Source organism: Loxodonta africana, chromosome 19 (genome assembly GCF_030014295.1).
Source record: "Loxodonta africana isolate mLoxAfr1 chromosome 19, mLoxAfr1.hap2, whole genome shotgun sequence".
Lineage (NCBI taxonomy): Eukaryota > Metazoa > Chordata > Mammalia > Proboscidea > Elephantidae > Loxodonta > Loxodonta africana.
Genome location: NC_087360.1, coordinates 3,841,031 through 3,858,127, shown reverse-complemented (window position 1 = coordinate 3,858,127; position 17,097 = coordinate 3,841,031).

Below are 17,097 nucleotides of genomic sequence, written 5' to 3'. Positions count from 1 at the left end.
TTAAGTTGTGTGTGTGTGTGTGTGTGTGTGTGTGTACAGACATGCATGTACGCCCTTCCAGGGTCACCACCACCACCAGCTGCCGTTGACTCTGACTCGTGCTGCCCCCATGACTGTCAGAGGAGAACCATGCTCCATGTGGTTTTCAATGGCTGATTTTTCAGGAGTACATCGCCAGACCGTTCTTCCTAGGCACCTCTGGGTGGACCTGAGCCTCTAATCCTATGGTTAGCAGCTGAGCAAATTAACCATGTGCAGCACCCAGAAACTCCCTTCCAGGTTTACCCAGTGTACGTTCAAGTATATTTCCCCCTTTTAAATACACATATGGTAGCAGACCCTACCTTTAGTCCCAATCTCCCCCTGCCTTTTAAATACACATATGGTAGCAGACCCTACCTTTAGTCCCAATCTCCGCCCCCCCTTTTAAATACACATATGGTAGCAGACCCTACCTTTAGTCCCAATCTCCCCCCCACTTTTTTATTTTTGCTCAGTTACAAGTCTGAAGATTATTCCGTATCAATGCACAGAGATGTACTCTCATGGCTTTCTCTGAATCTTTCTTATCGTATTTCCTTCAGAGGAAAGGGAAAGTCATTTCTACCTTGACACCACGGGTCGTTACTTTTCCTTTCTGCTAATTGCATGATGTTGTACAGGGATATTGACAGATGAAGCATTTGGCCATTCACATAAGCATGCTGTACAGTTATCCTGGCTGGTCCTACAAAGACCAGATAAGGAACAACACCAGCCTCCGGAGATTCCACCGGAAATAATGGTGGGTAGGTTAACAGTTGTGCCGTCTTTGTTTGAAACTTGCCTCATTGTTCAGAGCTGTTGGGAAAGTCATTTACTTTTCTGAGATCTCACACCATTTCCTGGAGCCTGCAAGTAATTCCTTGCGGGAAGGAATAATTCCTGTTATAATGTTATAATTACTGCAAGGCAGCTGGATATAGTGAATTTACCGCATAGTGGTCAATTGTATCATTTATCCTTTTACCCATTTTTTTTAGGGTCTGTGAGTAATGCACCTGACAGATATCCCATGGTCTTCATATTCAAATTTTGCTCTGCTACAATGCAACCTATTTGAAACCAGCTCCCAAATACTGTACCCTCAGCCCTTTGAACCCATCCAAGAGGTGACTACAAGCCCAGATTCTGGGCACTGGGACCACAGTTTTGGTGTAACCTACTGAGAGTGACGCCTGTTTTCACATCACACCTCACCTGATTTCCCGAAGTGCTCCTGGTTGTTACTGACCTTTTAAACTCTGACTTCACTCTGAAGCTTGTCTGTAAACGTGCTGTGGTTTTCAGAGAGATTAGTGTTCAGAGCATGTTCTTACTTCTGTTTACACACAGAGTGTGTGAGTATTTCACACTGTAGTTGTGTCAGCCCGGCTGTAAAGGGATGTGTAGCTGTTTTGACCCATCCTGAATGTCTGTGAAATAAATTATTTTTTTAGAACTGCTTCTTGATCAGTAGCTGTCCTTTTACTCAGAAAGCTGGAGCAGGAAATGGAACAAAAGTTGTGTTCTTCTCCCTTAAGACCACTGAACAGCCAGATGTCTTGGTAGAATGTAAGATTCTCCATTCTTTAAACACAGGTTTCAAGAGGGAAGGGTAGCCCTTAGTGGGCTGAGATGGAGTTCTTGCCCCCCTTGAGAATACCATACCAGTTGCCATCAAGTCAGCTCTGACTCACGGCGACCGCTGTGTGTCAGAGCAGAACTGTGCACCCCAGGGTTTCCAGTACTGATTCTTCAGAAGGAGATGCCAGGCTCTTCTTCTGAGGCGTGTCCAGGTGAACTCAAACCATCCTTTCGGGCAGCAGCTGAGCATATTAACCATTTGCACCACCAAGGGACTCCCTTTGAGGAATGGGGCCTCAGAAAAGAAACCAGGGTGAGATTTAAGTAAAAAAAAAAAAAAAAAAAACCTGCAGCCATCAAGTTGATTCCGACTCACAGTAACCCTACAGGACAGAGCAGAACCGCCCTGTAGAGTTGCCAAGGCTGTAATCTTTATGGATGCACACTGCCATATCTTTCTCCTGTGGAGTGGCTGGTGGGTTCAAACCACCAACCTTTTGATTAGCAGCCAAGTGCTTTAACCACTGTGCCACCAGGGCTCTTTTTTTATTTTTATTTTTTATTGTGCTTCAGAAGTTTACAAACCAAGTCAGTCTCTCATACAAAAACTTATATACACCTTCCAATATACTCCTAGTTGCTCTCCCTCTAATGAGACAGCACACTCCTTCCCTCCACTCTCTATTTTTGTGTCCATTCGGCCAGCTTCTGTCCCCTTCTGCCCTCTCATCTCTTCTCCCTACAGGAGCTGCCGACATAGTCTTATGTGTCTACTTGATCCAAGGAGCTCAGTCTTCACCAGTATCATTTTCTATCCAATAGTCCCGTCCAACCCCTGTTTGAAGAGTTGGCTTTGGGAATGGTTCCTATCTTGGGCTAAGAGAAGGTCTGGGGACCGTGACCTCTGGAGTCCTTCTAGCCTCAGTCGGACCATTTAGTCTGGTCTTTTTTATAAGAATTTGGGGTCTGCATCCCACTGCTTTCCTGCTCCCTCGGTGGTTCTCTGTTGTGTTCCCTGTTAGAGCAGTCATCGGTTGTAGCCAGGCACCATCTAGTTCTTCTGGTCTCAGACTGATGTATTCTCTGGTTTATGTGGCCCTTTCTGTCTCTTGGGCTCATAATTACCTTGTGTCTTTGGTGTTCTTCATTCTCCTTTGCTCCAGGTGGGTTGAGACCAATTGATGCATCTTAGATGGCACCAGAGCTCTTTTGATACAGAACAATAAATAAAAGTCATTCTGTTGGGAATTTCTCCCAAACCTGACTTTGTGAACTCAGATCCAAACTTGCTACACTAGTAAGGCCCGGAAATGCCATCCACGTTCCTAGTGGGATATCAGTCATCTTAAGTATCTGAAATAAGCTCTCGTTTGCTACTGTGTCATGAATGCCTCAAATGAGAACAAATGGAAGAACTGGTTGTTAGCAGGAGGCAAAATGTGGCTTTCAGCACCATAGAAAGGAAACTGTATGTAGAACTGGATCCGTCCTTTCGTGGCCTTCTACCTTTACCTCTGGTCGGCCATTTAGTAAGACCCTTGTTCATTGCTGTAAGCCCAGTCCCCCAACACCTCTTCGTTGAACGTACCCTGAGGCCTGGCGAATTGAGGATGTTTTAACTACATTCCCTTATTGTTGTGATTGCTGCCTCCATAGAGCCAGCCACAGCACCACCTCACTGTAATTATGATAACAAAATGCGTCTTAATTGAAGCAAACACTGTCACCCGTTTAAGCTCAGATGGCATTTTATGCTAGGAATTAACAGCACTATCATTTATTTCAAACCACGCTCCAGGAGAGCCAGACATTCAAAGACCAAATCTAAGCATCCGTCAACACAGAGCTCTTTGTTCTCCCCTTGTTGAGAAATGTTCATTTTGAGGCAAAGTGAGGAAAGGAGAAGGAAAAGTGTTAATATTTGCAACATAAAATGGTCAGAGAGGAGCTATTCCTGGAAGAAGAGAGTTGTCTGAGATGGTGTGATAACCCTATGAATCACAGCTACCCAATCCACAACCTATCACGGGGATGGAGCAGGACCAGGCGGTGTTCTGTCCCACTGTGCTTGGGGTTGACATGAGTTGGGGGCCTTCTCAAGGGCAGCTAACAACAACATGTAATAATAAATAGTGTAGGTTGTGGCGTCCAGGCATCTCTTCTGGCTGGAAACTCGAGTGTCACCTCTTTTCCGTCGCCGCAGCTAGCAATGTTCCAGAAGGGACGGCACCCTCAGCCCAGGTCCGCGAGTGGCTCTGAGGAGCAGCACACAGCTGACCCACAGTGGATGTGTTACGTCACTGAGATTCTGAGGTTGTTTGCCACTATGGCACAACTTAGCCCCTGCTTCTCAAGCTTCAGCACGCATACGACTTGTTTATAGGCTCATTAAAACCCTCATTTCTAGGCTCACCTCCCACTTTACACCGGTGATTCAGTTAGGTCTTGTCGTGGGTCCAAGAATTCGCATTTCTGTTGGGCTCCTGTGTGATGCTGATGCTGCTAGTCATCAGAACACTCTGGGTAGCGCTGTCGTATCCTGATTGATACATGGCACAAATTAAACACTCAGTAAATCGGAGCTACACTCATCATTTTCAGCTGCCTTGTCGTCATCACCTGTGGTCCCTAGCCCCAGCTGGGAACATCTGTCCAGAAACGGTGAAACAGCTACCTCCTTGATGTGAAGAAAGCATTGGTTTAGCATTGCCCTGTCTCCATTAATTTCAGATTTACCTCACACCTTGAATAAGAGACTAGCTGGTGTGAAAGCACTGATACACGAGGTGGTCTACTCAACGGCTGTAATGTTCTTTGAACAGTAATTAAATCACAGAAGAAATGGTGAGGATCACATGCCAGGAAGGGAGCAGAAAAGCAAATAATCAGCACCTGACATTATACCTAAAGACAACTCATGATGCCAAATCTAGAGGAAGAGTCCGTAATCTAGACATTAAAACCAAAAAAAAAAAAAAAGAAATTAGAGGATTAAAAAAAAAAAAAATTGGTTCACCGTGGCTTTGTTAATAAAGAAATGTAAACATTTCAAGAAGAAATATCAAACCACAAACCTTCTGAGATTTTAGAAAAGCTGCCATCCCAGGTGATTCTTCTGAGGAGGAAGAATCCTCCAGAAGAGTTCTGGGCACAGGGAAGTGGTCAACGGACACACTCCTTCCCACCCGGCGCAGTGTGCCTCCCAGTGCTCCCGTCCAGCAAAACTGCCCTCTCAAGGCTGTCCGGTGGGTGAGAGCCCAGCAGCCGCCCCCAGCAGTCCAGTCTCTGCTGTGAGGCCTCAGCTCATCGCGTCCTGCATTTCCACCAGGGTCCAGGGGATTAAAGTTCGAAGGGTTGCAGCTGTGAACCTAGGCAAAGAAGATTAAAGCCTATTTCCTGGATCCTGAAGTACCCATGGAGTCCCCAGGTAGTACAAATGGTTAACGTGTTTGGCTAGTAACCAAAAGGTTGGCGTTTCAAGTCCAGACAGAGGTACCTCAGAAGAAAGGCCTGGCATTCTACTTCCAAAAATACCAACCAGCGACCACCCTGTGGAGCCCAGTTTTACTCTGACACGTGAGGTTGCCACGGGTCATCTCAACTGCAACCAGTACTGCTAAACCACCCCTAGTTTTATGTTGATTTAGTAACATCTTTTCAGAGAGGATAAAAAAATACTCTACAATAATAAACGATATTAACCTTTCGTGTAGTGGTATTTCTCTTTCCCTGAAAACCTGCCCCAAACCCATTGCCGTTGAGTTGATTGCGACTCATAATGACCCTATAGTAGAGTAGAACTGCCCTATAGGATTTCCAAGGAGTGGCTGGTGGATTCAAACTGCTGACTTTTTGGCTAGCAGCTGAGCTGTTAACCACTGCACCGCCAGGGCTCCCTATCCCTAAGAAGCTGCCAGTAAAGCCGTGATAGATCTCTTTTCTCTCACTCTTCTCTGCACCTGACGGCCCCGAAGCTGTGCTGATATTAACTGATGATCACCACTGGGGAGTGTACTCAACCAGCCAACAATTCTCGGGGGGCATCATCTCTCATCCGTTTCTTAGGCAAAGACTCTGTGGCCCAGAGGTGTTGATTGCCTTTTTCGGAGTCAAACATCCATTGGATCACGGAGGCAAAGCCACCGACGGCTTTGAGGCTTTGTCAGCGGGAGATTTTGCCCCAAACCTGAGATTCACGTGTAGCCTTTGCCCTCCGTCAGGGGTCACGTGTGTCCTGGGAGCGCTTTTACAGTTGTGGACTCAGCAAGCCCAAAGCCTCCCAGCAGGATGAGCATCTCTTGCTCTGGCTACCAACCAGGTTCTTTTCTATAATTAACCATTTAACTGACTATTGGGAAAGAGCAATGACCTCCCAAAGCCTTGAGAAAAATAACCTTAAATAATTGGTTTATTAGTTCAATTAATTTTCCCACATGTGTGATCGAGAAGCTAGGGAAGCCAGTTGTAACTGTGCGTGCAGCTGGCAAATCAAAGGCCAAGATGGCTAACACAGCAGGGACTAGCGGTGCCTGGGTGTGTCCTTCACCTTGGAAGAGGGGATCACAGGCACCCCTAGGGTGCGCCGGAACTATGACCAAGGCAGTTGGAATCCACCAGATAGATGCTCCTTGGAAACCCTATGGGGCAGTTCTACTCTGTCCTGCAGGGGTCGCTATGAGTCGGAATCAACTCGACTGCAAGGGGTTTGGGTTGTTTTTGTTTTTTACTTTGTGCTTTACTCCAGCCCTGGAGTCTGCCTCACGATTGTTACAACACGGTAGCCTACACTAGGCACACACGTGTTCTTGGTCTGAATGGTAGTAATCGCTTATCTTTGGCAGCACATTATGGCAAACTTTTTACCTAACCAAGTGTGAAAGAGGTAGTCATTCCGTGTCTACTCAATGCTGTCATATACGGTTGTATTTAACAGCGACATGTTTTCCACAAATGATTTAATACAAGGAGACATAAAATAAGCACGTTTAGAAATCAGATTATTCAGCTAAAAGTTTTCTCCTGTTACAGCTTCTTTCCCTGCTGCTCTGCGGTTTCCACGTGAACGTCCTAGAAGGTGAGTTTGCACCTGACAGACAGGTGGAGCTCTTCCCAAAGTCCATGTGTGTCAAATGCCTCGTCACCCTGAGAAAACAGGGAACTATTCAGGCTTCCGTGGGAAAGTTAAGTCAAGCTTGTTATAAAATCAAGTTTAAATCTGCGTTCATATGCATGGATAAGTGCTATTTAGAAAGCATCGACCATTCATTGAGCACCTACTGTGTGCTGGGCACTGTGGAATTCAATGGTGATCAGCACAGGCAAGATCCCAGCACTTAATTGACTTATGCTCACATCAGAATCGACTCGATGGCACTGGGTTTACTGGGTGGGGGGCACAGTCACACAGGTGATTAAAGGGCAGCTGGACCAGTGCTACAGTGGGAGGTGCAAGGAACACTGGCACATTGTAGCAGGGGAACACGGCAGGATGCTGGGGCTTAGAGATGGTTTTCCTTATCAATTGATGTCTGCATGTCAACACAGTGTGAAGAACGGAACCAGTGTCACTGATCCTTATGTTTAGAAATGGCTGAATAGGAGGGGGCGGGTTTTACTGTGTGTATTTTTACCAAAAATAAAATTAAATGTTTTTTAAAATTGATATCTAAGCTGAAGCCTAAGGTCAGTTAGAAGTGGGGCAAGCAAAGGAGGTAAAGCTGTGTCTTCAGGCAGAAAGAACATTTCCAGGTAGCAGATGCTGTCTGTGCCCTATCCGTATCCCTTGGACCTTTCACTTTTCTCCCGCCTGCTGTCCACGAAGAGTGCCTGCATCTCTGTGCCTGAAGGCTCTTCTGTCCTTTCCAACTGCTGAAAGCTCTGCTGCCCACCTGCAGGGGGAGCCAGAAGAGCAGAGTGAGTAACACTCCTCTTCCTTCCAGTAGAGGGCAGTGGTGCTTCATTATGGAATTCTTGCCTTCTCTGCTGGTTCCATTCCCAGCCAGTGCACCTCGTGCGCAGCCACCGCTGTCACTATGATGCTGATAAGTTTTCATAAGATGGACCAGGAAGAAAGGCCTGGTGATCACCTTCTGAAAATCGGCTGATGAAACCCCTGTGGATCACAGTGATCCAGTCTGCAGCTGATCATGGGGATGGCGCAGGACAGACGTTCCATTCCATTGTGCTCGGGGTTGCCATGAGTCGGCTGACTAGATGGCAGCTAACAACAACACCTGAACCCAGACCCAGTGCCTGAGAGGCTAAAAATACAGTATGTCGTGAAGGTGTACTTCTGCTTGTTTAGTAGAAGAAAGGAGAAAACAATAATGTTACCAATTGTTATAGATTGAATTGTGACCCCTAGAAAGATATGTGAAAATCCTAACCCCTGTAGCTGTGAATGTGACCGTGTTGGGAAAGGCAGCTTGTCTTTAGCTATGTTAATGAGGTCATACCAGAGTAGGGTGGATCCTAAACCCATTCCCTTCTGAGTGATATCTCATAAAAAGAGCAGAGTAGACACCACCCACGCAGAGGGAGCTGCTATGTGACAGCTGAGGCAGATGCACCCATAAGCAGCAAAGGGACCCCAAAGATTGCAGGCACCCACCAGAACGTAGGAGAGAGGCCAAGGAGGAAATCAGCTCAGCCAAGACTCTGATGTGGACTTTTAGCCTCCAGAATTGTGAGAAAATTAAGTTTTACTCCTCAAAGCCACCCGCTTGTAGTATTTTTGTTGTTGTTGTTGTTCTTGTTGTTACAATAACATTAGGAAACTAAGACATCCATACTGTAGGGAATCCATTTGACTGATATGGGAGAAACTGCTGTAACTCTGTCATAGGGTGTAGTATCTTTTTTCCAAACAGTTTATTTGTTTATTAAAGAAAGCTGTGTGGTAGACATCCCCCACAATGGTTTTTTGGTTTTGATTATTGACAAAGGGAGGGCTAAGTCTCAGCAACACTTGTTGCTGTCAAGTCGATTCCTACTCATAGTGACCCTATAGGACAGAGTAGAACTGCCCCACAGGGTTTCCAAAGAGCCGCTGGTGGATTCAAACTGCCAACCTTTTAGTTAGCAGCTACACTCCACTTCTAATCAGCCGTTCCTAGTTTATGCTTGGGCTTTCATCTGGATAACTGTGAAATGTCTTTGAGGACTGAGAAAGGGGCAGGGAATCACTGCTGTGTGGCCACGTTAGAAAGGCCAGGAGTAAGGGTTAGACCCTGGATCCTCACCACTCTTTGATGCCAAGGGCAGGAATGAGCACTTCATAGAGACTGTTGGGTTTTACTTTAATTTCTCTTCTCCCTGATGCTTTGGAAATCCCAGAGGTGGCCAGACTGACTGCTGGTCCTATGAGATGGTCAAGGAGATGTAAGAAACCCCCCTCATTCCATGAAGGCACAGTGGAAAGTGAAGGTATCTACTTGCATTTTCAATCAAGCATCCCAGAAGAAAAGAGTATTTAAGTTCAAGGTAGTCAGGACATTTATCCAAATTCCCTGGACTCAACTACTAGCCTAAAGGTTGGAGGTTCAAACTCACCCAGAGGAGAAAGGCCTGCTGATACGCTTGCATAAAGATTACAGCCAAGAAAACCCCATGAAGCAGTTCTACTCTGCAACACATGGGGTCACCATGAGTTTCAATCGACCCAGCAGCAGTGGGTTTGGTTTTGGTTTGGGGTCTTTTTATCCAGTAAGATAAATCTGAGTTTGTTATTGACATTTTCATTCTCTTACTTTCTGTCTCCCTCTGCCTCCTTCTTCCCTTTCTTTTCCTTTCTCTTTTTCAGCTGGGATTGACTGCTCCTGTCCATGCCATTCCTTCTGCGGGGCACTGGATCAGGGAGGTGAATCCGGCCCCTCCCTGTGCCCTCGGGGAGATGTGGCTCAGGCCATGAGCTTTCTGTTTCTCATGTGAACTCTTCGTTGGCTTTTCTTTTCATAGTCAAGTGCCTTATTTCCCTGTGCTGCTCTGGCAGGAATACCACAGTGGGTGACTTATAAAAACAGACACATCTTGTCTCAGTTCTGGAGGCTTGAAGTTGAAATCGAGGTGTCTGCCCTGCTGAGTCCTTCCTTGTAGGTAGCCTCAGCTATTCCCTACAGATAATCCTCACATGCTGTCAGCTTCCCTCTACACCCCCGCCCCCCCTGTGTGTGTGTGTGTGTGTGAATCTATGATCCATATAAGTCGTAGAATAGATATGCCTGTAATTGTATAAATGGACCACACATAGATGGGTAAGTGTGTAGAAACGTGTGGGTAGATAGAAGTGCCTTTCTCACTCCTTTAGCCTCAGGTCCTGCCCACACACTTCTTACCTATTGCCCTTCAGTAAATTCTTTTTGGAAAAACATGCGGAGACTAGACTCCAGGTATGGAGGGCTACTTATGCATTCATGCATGTGCGCTGGCTCCAGGGAAAGGGAAACAGCTCCGTTCTTCCTTCTTGGTGCGTGGCGTGCTGACCCCGTTGTGGTCGATGAATATTTATGAAAACCACCACCTCAATTAAAAGATAAATGTTCCAAACTAAATTAACTGGGCTGAAGGCGGGGCGGGGGCAGGGGGAGACTCCAAGAAGATGAAGGATGAGGGCAGAGGTGGCCTTTTCTCAGAGCCACAGAAAATATTCAAGAGTGACAGGTTTAGGGAGGGGACGCACCTTGGGAGCATTTCTGAACCAACCGTCTTAGAACACAGATTTGATGTCTGGCGGAGTCACCAGGGAATTGGGCTGCAGTTAAAACGAGCACCCTCACAGGCCCTTGTTAGAGCAGGCTGCTGTTGCCCTGAATGCCAGAGGGCCATCCCGTCGGCACAAAGGGAGCCAGCTCTGTTTTCGTTCAGCTCCCCAGAAACCCACAGGATCCACAAGGGGCACCACCCCACGATCCCATAGTATCAAATCATTGCAGCGTCACCTTGCAAAGCAGCACTTACCACCATGACTAATTTACCTCTTCAAATGCCCGTTGTTCATGTTATGAGAGTTGAAAAGCCTGGGCCTTCTCCCAGCCCGGAATACCGGGAAAGGCTCTGTTTTGGTCATTTAGGGCTGCTGGAACGGAAATACCACAAGTGGATGCTTCAACAACGGCACGTTTATTCTCTCACAGTCCAGTAGGATAGACGTCCAGATTCGGGGCGCTGGCCCCAGGGGAAGTCTTTCTCTCTCTCTCTGCTGTGGCGGAAGGTCCTTGTCATCAGTCTTCCCTTGGTGTGGGAGCTTCTCTGCACAGGAACCTCAGGTCCAAAGGACACGCTCTGCTGCCAGCACTGCTTTCTTGGTGATATAAGGTCCTCATGTCTCTCTGCTCCCTTCTCTCTTTTATATCTCAAAAGATTGCCTGAAGACACTATCTAATCTTTTAGATCTTATCAATATAACTACCACTAATCCATCTCATTACATCATAGTGATAAAGTTTACAACACATAGGGAAATCACGTCAGATGACAAGATGGTAGACGATCATACGATACTGGGAGTCATGACCTAGCCAAGTTGACACATACTTTTGGGAGATGAGATTGAATCCATGACAGCTTCGTTGGAAGAAACTTTGAGTCAAAATATGAAGACTTAGTATAAACCTGTTGTGGTGGATTACATTGATGTTCAAAATATCCACTCCCCTCCAACCATGCTTAACGATTTTACCTCCCGGGCCCTAGGGGCTTGGCCACTTTGCTTTTGCCTTGTGAGTAGTGAGTAGCATAGTGTGTTTACCAGCCCTTTGTCAGAGACCTTGGACTCCAAGCCCCGTGCTTAAACTATACAACTAGGTGCCCGTGGCACAGTTAAGACCTAAAATAAGGACACTTCTGTTTGGAAATTTGTTTTGTTTCTGTTCTGTAAGTGGTCAGCTCCCTATAGGTGGCATAGTGAACTAATCAGTGTGGGATTTGACCAAGTTATGATGAGATTTTGTCTCACGTACTTTGGACATGTTATTAGGAGGGACCAGTCCCTGGAGAAGGACATCATGTTTGGTAAAGTAGAGGGTCAGTGAAAAATAGGAAGACTCTCAATGAAATAGATTGACATAGTGGCTACAGTAATGGGCTCAAGCATGGTAACAATTGTGAGGATGGAGCAGGACCGGGCAGTATTTCATTCTGTTGTCCGTAAGGTCGCTGTGAGTCGGAGTCAACCCAGTGGCACCCAACAACAATGATGAATCCGAGCCACAGGTCTTCTACAAAATGTTTCAGATGTTTAATTGTCTTACCATTAAGTGAATGAAGCAGTGCAAAAAGAACACAGAAGCTTTAACTTTGTTGCAATGTTTGGCTAGAAAAGTTCCTGCAAGCCTGCTTTAGTGAGTACATAAAAATGACGGGTAATTACTTCTATTTACGTGAAAGGGTGGCCACCAAGATGTTCCTGGAATGTCCTTGTGCTTTGAAGGATTGTCCTAATCTTGTTTCCTCACCAGGGTCCCGGGGTGGCAAGAATGGTCTGCACTGCACTACTAACCTAAAGATTGGCAGTTCGAACCTACCCAGTGGCCTGGAGATCTGTTTCTATAAAGATTACAGCCAAGAAAACTATGGAGCTCAGTTCTACTCTGTAATGCATGGGGTCACCATGAGTCAGAACTGGGTTATTTGGGCTCTTATTTCCTCACCAATGCGCTTGCATGAACCTCACTCCCCAAAGTTGCAGGAGCCCCAGTGCCCTGGTTGTGGGGACCCGCCTCCCTGGGCCCCTACACCAGGAGGGTTCTGTGTCATGCAGACTCCTGGATTTCCCCTCAGGGATCAGCTCTTTGAAGGGAAACACGACCTCAGAGTGCCCTTGATTCCTGACCACGTTTACCTTTCAAGATGGCGAGCCTGCAGCATGCCCCTGACCTGGGGGAGGCAAAATCATCTTCTGCCCCACCTCTGTTGTAGTTGTTAGTTGCCGATGAGTGAGTTCCAACTCGTGGTGATCCCATGTGTGCAGAGGAAAACTGTGCCCTGTAGGGTTTGCAGTGGCTGATTTTTTGGAAGTAGATTGCCAGGCCTTTCTTCCAAGGTGCCTCTGGGTGGATTCAGACTGCCAACTTGTTGGCTAATAGTCAAGCACTTAACTCTTTGTGCCACCCAGAGGCTCCCTGTCCTGACCCGACACCTTTGCAGTGCGGTGCCCTAAGATCCCGCTCTATCTGGACCAGTGAGGAGGGCATCTGGGTGGGACGGGCAACAAGGACAATGTCCACAGTACCCCAGTTTGCTCATGTGAGTGGAACTCACAGCCCACCAGGAGAGCTTCATTTCACATTTCAGCGAGGAGAAGACTCCATATTTTTGTGTCTCATTTGTTTATCTGCTGAGTTTGAGGCTTCTTATTAACCTCTGAATTCACCCTTTTGTTGCGATGTGAAAGGGTAATTAGAAGGCATTAAAAAACATGAACAAATCATAAAAATATTTAAATTAAATATTACCAGGTAGAGACACTTGAAAGGGTTTTCATTATTCAAGGACTCAAACTGGCAGAGATTTCAATTATGTCGACCAATATCTCCTCCTTGCAATGTTAAAAAGTGCCATTGAGATGAAATTGAGTTTAGTGTATTGTTGCAGTTTTGAAAAAGGATTCACCCAGTTATCGTGAGTAGTAGAAATTCATTGTCGGCAATCAATTAAAAGTGTTAAAAGACTAAATCTTATGGTAAGGGAACCTCAACAGAGTGGAGAAATGTAATTATTTCAATCATCAAAGGGCAAAAAAAAAAATTTAAAAACCAAAAGGCAAGATAAATAAAAAGATACATTCATGTAAAACCTTGTACACAAATGCTTTTACTAGCATTATTCATAACAACCAAAAAGTGGAATCAGCCGAAACGCTCATCAACTGATAGATAGATAAACAAAAAGTGGTATAATATTTGGCCATAAAAAGAAATGAGGAACTTGTACACACTAACACATGTGTGAGCCTTGAAAACGTTGTGGCAAGTGAAAGAAGCTGGTAAAAAAGGACCACATATTGAGTGATTCCATTTATGTGGAATGTCCAGATTAGAAAATCTGTAGAGGCAGAAAATAGATTAGTGGTTGCCTAGTGTTAGGGAGTTGGAGAGTGAGAGCGGAGAGTGGCTGCTAATGGGGACAGGGTTTTTTCCTGGGTTAATGAAAAATGTTCACAATTATTTTATACTTTGAATTTTTTGTTGATACCATGTGTTTTCATTACTGGAAGTATGGATTTTTTTTTCTTGCCGCCTTCCACAAGCCTACCCTGAGTGCTTAGTCATATGTATCAAGTTCCACTAATTATGCCCCAGAGTCCCCATCAGGGCCCATTGGTACATGTGTGTAACAAATAAAAAATTTCAAAATCTCTATTTTTCCTGTCAAAAATTCAGACTCCTCATACAATGCCGTGTAAAAACTGTCATTTGCAGCGCATGCCCATTTCTTTGGTTTCAAACAGTCATAAAGGCCCCTGCCTTGTGGCAGCACGCCCTGTCAGTGGTACAGCATCTTCCCAGTAAACCCCAGAGGCTGAAAAAGTTCATGGTCACTATAGTACCGCCAGGCAGGAAGGAATTAAAGGCGTCTCCATCAGTGGGAATTGACTTGACAGCAGTGGGTTTGGTTTTTTGGTTTCCATGGTATGTGAATAGCACTGGAACGTTGTCTGATATAGTGCCAGAAGATGAGCCCCTCAGGTTGCCAGGCACTCAGAATGTGACTGGGAGAGAGCTGTCTCAAAGTGGAGTTGACCTGAATGACATGGATGGACTAAAGCTTTCAGGACCTTCATTTGCTGAGGTGGCACGAGTCAAAATGAGAAGAAACAGCTGCAAACACCCATTGATAATCAGAACATGAAGTGTACAAAGCATGAACCTAGGAAAATTCAAAGTCATCAAAAATGAACATTTCAAGATCTATCCTGATGTACAACACTGTCGGTGATAGGATAGTATCCATACACCTACAAGGAGGACCAGTTGAATAATAATACAGAATAATACAACTATTATTCAAATTTGCACACCAGCCACTGAAGGGCAGTGAAAAAAAGGAAGACCCTCGACCAGACGGACTGACCCAGTAGCTGCAACAATGGGCTCAAACTTAACAACGATTGTGAGGACGGTGCAGGACCTGGCAGTGTTCCGTTCTGGGTACGTGGGGTCGCTGTGAGGCACCTAGCAACACCCACAGCATAGTATGTGAATTATATCTAAAAAAATTTTTAATTGAATGGAAGATAATATAATTACTGCTCCCTCTCCATAATATCATTTATAACGATAGAAAGACTTTTCCTTTATTTTTTCCTCAAAATCAAATCTCATCCTGTTCATTTTCAAATGTATATAAAGTCTTATTCATTTGTGTAATTGGCACTGCCTGTGTGTATTCGCGTTTTTAATTTTTCTTCTCTTTTTTGCTTTAACCTCTTGACAATATTTCGTTGATAAAAATGCTGTCAGGCGATATATTTCGGTGAGGTCTCTGTAGCCCAGAAGACCAGAGAGCGATACTTCTTCCCTGCTCAGCGTTGTAATGGGCACACTTTTTCATGGATTGGAATAAAGGGGACAGATTTCTTTCTTTGTTCTTTTTTTGTTGTTTTTAATTGTGCTTTAGGTGAAACTTTACAGAGCAAATTAGTTTCTCATTCAATAATTTATACACAAATTGTTTTGTGACACTGGTTGCAGTTCCTGAGTTGCGCCGACACTCTCCCCATCCGCGACCCGATTTTGCATTTCCATCTGTCCATTTTCCTGTCCTAGAGGGAACAGATTTCTATAGATCTAATGTCTGAGGACCAAGCCACGACCCATTAAACTGTCCATTTCCATGTTCAGAGATCAGCCTTTCCTGAAAATGGCCCAACCATTTGTAAACTCCTCAGAGGTGAAGAATGACTTGATTCTGAGCTCTACAACTAAACTAAGAGAATTTATTGGTAATAATAATTAAAAAAAAAAATTTTTCTTTATAATAGCCTGCACTTATATAAGCATTTAACATTAAACCATAGGCAGTTGTTTAATTACACTTTTAGTTTTCAAAATAACTCTATTAGTTTGATTTTATTATTATCCCTAGTTAAATGGAGGTAATTTAGTCTAAATTAATTTTTGAAAATTGAAAGTATTAATTGTGATTGCCTTGTTAACTTGATGAAAATATTTTAAAATAGATTTCATTGCTTTTATCACCCTGCTTGCTAGCTCAGTTAAACTTGGAATTGTATCAGTGTTTTTAAAATAAATCAGTACTTTTGCTTTTAGGGCACATCTGAAGATATAGGTTTTAGCACACAGATGTTGAATTTTTATCATTTAAAGCCAAAGACTTGGTTATGTGTCTCACTTGCATTTTTAACGTATGCAGGTATATGTATACATGTGTTAAAAAAACCCAAACCCATTGCTGTAAAGTCCGTTCAGACTCATGGAGACCCCGTGTGTCACAGAGTAGAACTGCTCCACAGGGCTTTCTTGGCTGTAAATCTTGATGGAAACAAATTGCTGCTGGGTGGGTTCAAACCTCCAACCTTTAGGATAAGAGCCAAGCACAAACCGTTCGTGCCACCCAGGGACCTGTATATACGTACACGAGAATGTATATAATACATTTGTCCTATCTACTTACTCAGTCCAGTAAGAATTTGTGTTTGCATCGCCAAGTTGTGTCTTTTGTCTGATGTTTCCGCTTAAGATCACTTACCTAACATCCTGCCTAATAAATTGCCTAATGAAAAGCTGGACACAATTCTTTCCCCATACACTAAGCGCCCTTTTCTCCATCAGTACCCAATCTACATGCTAACTTTGAGGGTGTTATTACCATCTTCCAGGCCTGTAACACTGGACAGTCACTTCTCAAAGGATTGTTATGGTAATGAATATATACATTCATCATTTCTATGGAATGCCCCATCCCACACCTGACACACGGTAGGTGCTGGCTTCTCTCCCGTCTGTTTTTGGTTGTAACTTCCATTGCTGGACAACGAGGCTAGGCACTTTGCATGCTTTAGGTCATTTAACTCTTACAGTAACCCCAAGAGGTCACTTCTGATCTTACCCCAATTTACAGATGAGGAGGCTGAGGCCCAGAGTAATGTTCCCAAAGTCATGGCACAACTGAAATAAGAAACCAGAATGGTTCATGTGCTCAGCTGCTCACTGAAAGGTTGGAGGTTCAAGTTCTCCCAGAGATACCTCGGAAGAAAGGCCTGGAAATCTTTTTCCAAAAAATCAGTTGTTGAAAACCCCATGGGGTAGAGTTCTACTCTGACACACGTGGGGTCCCCGTGAGTTGGAACTGACTGGATGGCAACTGGTTTTTGGTAAGCTTTATTTTCTTCCTCTCAACTTACACATTTAAGGATTGCATCAGATCTTGGCTGCATACTCAACCATCAATCCTCCTCCTTTACTGGCAGAGATTTTATATATATATGTGTGTGTATGTATATGTGTATGTATGTGTATATATGTATGTGTTCTG